The sequence below is a fragment of the Silene latifolia genome, chromosome 2 (assembly GCF_048544455.1).
Source record: "Silene latifolia isolate original U9 population chromosome 2, ASM4854445v1, whole genome shotgun sequence".
NCBI lineage: Eukaryota > Viridiplantae > Streptophyta > Magnoliopsida > Caryophyllales > Caryophyllaceae > Silene > Silene latifolia.
This window is the reverse complement of record NC_133527.1, coordinates 120,132,544-120,138,471: the sequence shown is the minus strand read 5'-3', so window position 1 is coordinate 120,138,471 and position 5,928 is coordinate 120,132,544.

The window sequence follows — 5,928 nt, the reverse complement described above, 5'->3', positions numbered from 1 at the left end:
TCATGATAGTGAAGAAAGAGGGTGGAAAATACATTTCCAACTGACAAAGAGAGGTTACAACGAGGTCCTGCAATGAATCCGCGTCATTGGGATCGATGACTTTCTCGCATATGGACTGGAAGAAGAGACAAAATCTAGTTATAGCATATCTTACCTTTTCAGGTAAAATGGAACGAATAGCCACAGGCAGTAATTGTTGCATCAAAGTGTGACAATCATGTGACTTTAACCCGGTGAGTTTTAGGTCTTGCATCGACACTAGGCTTTTGATGTTCGACGAATAACCATATGGCACTTTAATTCCATTCAAGCATGCACATAACTCTTTTTTCTCATTCCGTGAAAGGGTATAAGCTGCTGGCGGTAAAAATGTACGATTACCTCACTTCTGTGGTGCCAACTCCAGTCTAATACCCATCATTTTCATATCTTCCCTAGCTGCGGCGTTATCCTTTATTTTACCATGAACATTCAGAAGGGTATTGATAATATTATCACAGACATTTTTCTCAATGTGTATGAAATCGAGGCAATGCCTGACCTCCAGGTCAGGCCAATATGGAAGTTTATCAAAAAATATGGATCTTTTCTTATACCCACGAGTAGACAATTTAGAGCCGCTCTTCTTCCCATAATCTATCTCAATATGCTTTACTTTCTGATAAACTTCATGCCCACTCAAAATTCTAGGAGGTTGACGAAGTTCTTGTCTTCCATTGAATGCTTTCTGCATTTTGCGATAACAATGGTTATGATACAAGAACCTCCTATTTCCCATATACACATACTTACGAGAAGACTTCAAGTATTCAGACTCGATATCCTCCCCACACAATGGACAAGCCTCTTTCCCATAAACTGTGTGCCCAGAAAGGTCGCCATAAGCCGGATAGTCAGTTATTGTACACAATAACATCGCTCTCAAATTTAAAGTTTCGTTACTATATGCATCATATACTTCTATCCCACTATCCCACAACAATCGCAAATCATCTAGAAGAGGTTCCAAATATACATCTATATCATTTCCAGGTTGTTTAGGACCGGAAATTAACAACGACAACATCAAATACTTTCTTTTCATGCACACATATGGAGGTAAGTTATAAATAGCCAACACTACTGGCCAAGTACTATGTTGGCTACTCATGTTTCCGTGTGGGTTCATTCCATCAGTGGACAGCGCTAGACGTAAGTTTCTAGGTTCATTGCCGAACTCGGGATACTTAGCGTCGAACGATTTTCATTGCATACCATCTGCCCTGTGTCTTAGCTTTCCATCATTTATTCTTCTTGTTTCATGCCAAGTTAACATTTTTGAATCATCGGGATTCGCATAAATCCTTATGACTCTTGGTATCAATGGAAAATACCACAACACCTTAGCCGGGATCCCTTCCTTATTCTTATAACGCCACAACAAACATTTAGGGCAATTGGTTAAGTTTTGATATAATTTTCGATACAATATGCAATCATTTGGACATGCATGTATTTTCTCATATTTCATACCCACTACTCTAATTAGTTTTTTCGCCTCATATGTCTTAACAGGTAGAACATTACCATCAGGAAGCAACTCCTTTATCAAGGCTAAAAAACTAGTGAAACACGTGTCACTCACCCCATTTGCCCCCTTGATATTATACAACTTCACCACAGCCGACATTTTTGTGAACTTACAACCAGGATACGAGAGGTGCTTGGACTCACACAACTTCTCATACATGTTGTTAAGGTCATCCCAATTACTAGTGTCATCACCTACATCTTCAAAAGCAATCGACTCATCATCATTCTCTTCATTATCTATAGACCCAACATTCAACTTCTCTACTTCCAACTCTTCCAAATCAAAAAACTCGGCAAACTCAGGATCATCAGTTAGCCTTTCGTGTACCTCAACATCATCTTCTTCAGAGTTATTCTCTTCCTCTAATGATTCCCCATGAAAAATCCAACGTGTATAGGATCGACTAAATCTCCACTTTTCTAGGTGTATTTTAATGTCCGGAAAAGCCATATAGCTAATATTACCACATCTTTCACAAGGACATGCAATACTAGAAGAACCTTTCAAATTGTTCGAAACGAATTCATAAAATTCAGCTAAACCATCCTTGTAGGTGCGGTCACTCATATTTGCATCAATCATCCAAGTTCGAGTCATTATTCTACATTCGTAATAATAGGCAACTAATTCAGAAAATACAATAATAGGCAAAAAAATAAACGAAATTTTAGGAAAGCAATTAAGTTAAATTATCAACAAATTAGATAATACCCCAAAAAATCCTATATCTATAAGCGTTGCTAAGAAACATATATATACCTGATTGATAAACACGATGAGGGAGAGAAGACGGTACGGTGACAACAGTGATGGAGATAAAGACAGAGAGACGATCAGGGAGGAATGGAGGATGATATAGTAGCAGTACGACGTATTAGCTTGTGTTTGTGTTTTGTAGCGTATAGCAGAATAAAGCAATCTGCTGTTCATTCGTAAGATTTTCATAACATTAATAACAACGGTTATTCAGTCTGAAACCATTGTTAAAAAGTATTACAAACGGGTTCTAATATAACCGTTGTGATTACTTTTCATAATTTTGCGCCAAATTATTAACAACGGTTAAAATTTATTACAGATTCGACCGTTGTTATTAATGTTTATATTAACAACGGTTTTTCAAGTATAACCCGTTGTTAAAACCAATAACAACGGTTAACAACACAGAACCGTTGTAATTAATTTTGGTAAAGTTCGCGGCATAAATTCTACAACGTGTTTTGATGATTTTGGTGAATAAGCGTTGTTAAAGGGCCGTTGTAGTTGCCTGTATTTGTAGTAGTGTTAGGAATTGACCGACCCAGAAGATCGAGAGATAGGGAAGGGAAATAAACTAATAATTGAAACGACTAAATTACGTTAAGATCGAAAGATAAGTAATTTAGGCTTTAGGAATCACTTTTCGGGGCGAGAGCTAGTATTAGTGAGACCCAGGGACCAGTAGCATAGGCTGAAAGGCGCTTCTAGTTAAGTTGGACCGAGAGGACTTCTTATTTGCCCATCTACATGATTTTTATCAGACTTACTTAGGATTACCGCCGTCAAAACTGTAGTGAACCGATCGTCTTAGCTCCCTTTTAGTCATTGTTCACATCCTTTAACTTTATTCGCATATTTATTAGTTTTAATTTTAGATTTATTTTATTTTCATTCATTAGTTATAGCTCAAAATCAAACCCCCCATCACTTATAGACTAAATATAGGCAACTAATAATTCCCTACCTCCCTGTGGTTCGACCCTGCTTACCGCTAACTTCTGTTAGTAGTAAATAGTTTATAAATTTTATTTTTGATACTAAACGACGGTATCAACACCAACCACCCGATGATGATAGGACGACATGTATTACCGAGTTGACGTTGTCAGTTATTGGGACTCGTTTTACGATGTAAAATGGGATTCGTTGGCAAACTTTTTGATTTTAATGAAATTTAATCAACTAAATATTTTATATTTGAAATAAATTTATTTGTTTTCAAGATCATTTTAATAGTTTTCGATGATTAAATTTTATGATTCTAAAATAAATGAATTTATTTTATTTAATAGTTTATTTTTTTGGATTTAATTGGAAATTTAGTCATTTGTTTACATTTTATCGAAAATAAAATAAAACTCAACTTTTTCAAATAATTTCTAAAATCCGAGTTTTTAGTTCGATTTGAAAAATCGATTTCAAGTTTAAATCATTCATAATTCATTGTTTTAATTTATTTGAAATATTGATTTTACGACGGTTTTTGCGACCGTCTTATACACGTTTTGTGAGCTCGTTTTATGCTTGAATTGGGCTTGATTTTCGATGCACTTTCGACCCAACCTCCTCTCCTCCAGCCCGTGTTCGATTCCTAGCCAAAGCCTACCCCAAACCCTTTGTTTAACCCATCCAAAAATAGCCACCCCAAACACCCATAACCCGTGTAAGCCCCTTCTCTCCTCCAACCCGTTTTGTTGCTTCAAGCTTACCTCAAACCCACAACCCATCACCCCCAACCCGTGCTCCACATTACCCACAACAACCTAGCACATATCCCACAAAGAAACCCTTCCACAAACCCATCCCATACACGACACAAACAGCCCACTTCCCCCTGTTTTCGTTCAGCTCAAACTTGAGTCCAAAACCCGCATCAAACACCTGTCAAACCCTTGCCCCTTAACCCTAAACCATACTCTAGTATCCTACCCATATTACCTACCTTAAACACCAAGAAAAACCTCATAAAAACCCTAAAACCCCACTAAGTTGATAGATAGCAGCTATGCAAACCGAGTCCGAGGTGTTCTAACCCTACTTCAACCCCTTCGACACTCCCTATAAATAACTCCCCTCTACCATATATCAAGGACTCTAAGATCTCCACATATCCTACTACCATTAACAAGCTTCAACCTCCATAAAAAAACTTGCCTCTCAAAACTCTCGACAAAACCGAGACAACAAAACTGAGAAACAGTTTGCATCTCTCTGGAAAAAAACATTCGTTCTCCGTTCAAATCTCCATTAAAACTCGAGTTTATTGCTCCTAATTAACTATATAACATCCATCTACATATTAGAGAAATATTCACGAGCCAAATTGACCTCGAGAGTACTCGAATCCCCTCGACAAACCGAGTGTCATACACTCGGTTTTCGCGGCTTTTCTTATCTGTTCAGTTCTATTTGTGCTCGTTTTTTGTGCCCAACACCTCAGAGATGCATGGTTTGTTTTAAGATATCTTTTCTACTCTCTTTCTATTTTTCCAAACATCTTTCAAAACGAATTTTCGTTGAGATACGAGAGATAAATTGCAATTCGAAAATCACGGTTCAGACTTACAAAAAACGTGTTAATTGTTTCTTCGACGACGATACCTCGAAAAAGAATATATGATCGATTATGACAAAAGACGGTGTAAACGATACATATAGGTTGAGGGTGCATCAAATACTCCTTCTTTCCCTTTTTATTTCATTTTTTTATTTTGTTCTTTTTATTACTTATTTATTTATTATATATCGTTTAATATCGTTAACTATAAAGCATCAGTATAGTATGAGTATAAGTTAAAGTACCACAATGAACACCCGCGTTGACTCGAGTTTAGAAGGTCTTACTCGCCAATGGCGATTGTTCTCACTTGTTTACATATCCTCGTGTTCAAGATAAGGCATTAATAAAACGAATACTGATCTTGTATCTCGCTTTTGACCCCTCGCTCGTTTTGCTCAATTTGACCATGCTTATAGACTCTCTGCATCTTCATCTCCCTTCGACCGTCCTCATCGACCTACTCCATCGATCATCTCCATGGATATCGCCTCTTTAACCTAAAGTATGATTTCGACTAATAATTTGTAATATTGACTAAAGTTGACAACTTTATGTAATTCATTGAACCTAATTAGACAGATTAGGGTTTTTTGACATTGACATGTAAAATTGATTAACAATTCTCTAAATCAATTGGATCCTTCTCATCTTCCACATGATTTCTCGCTAGTATAAGAGTGCGTGATTAAGACCTTTTATTAACACTCGACGATTTAAATTAACTAGCGAATATGACCTAAATTGACCCATTAGGCTGCGTAGAACACTCGGTTTAGGCAAAGCCATCTACCCTTTTTTTATCATCGATTTCTAGTTTGTTATCCAATATCGCTTTGCAAATATATCTAACCTAGGAATTAGGGTATGCTAGGATATGTAGGTCAGGTTTGGCCGTGTATTTTGTAGTCCATTGCTCGTTCATTTTATCTTTATTTCGTTGTTCTGTATATTGTAATTACATTTTGTTTATCGAGTCATATTTTGTAATTTGTTTGTAATTAGTTTTCTATTTAGTCGGGTCAAATGATTTCTAAAA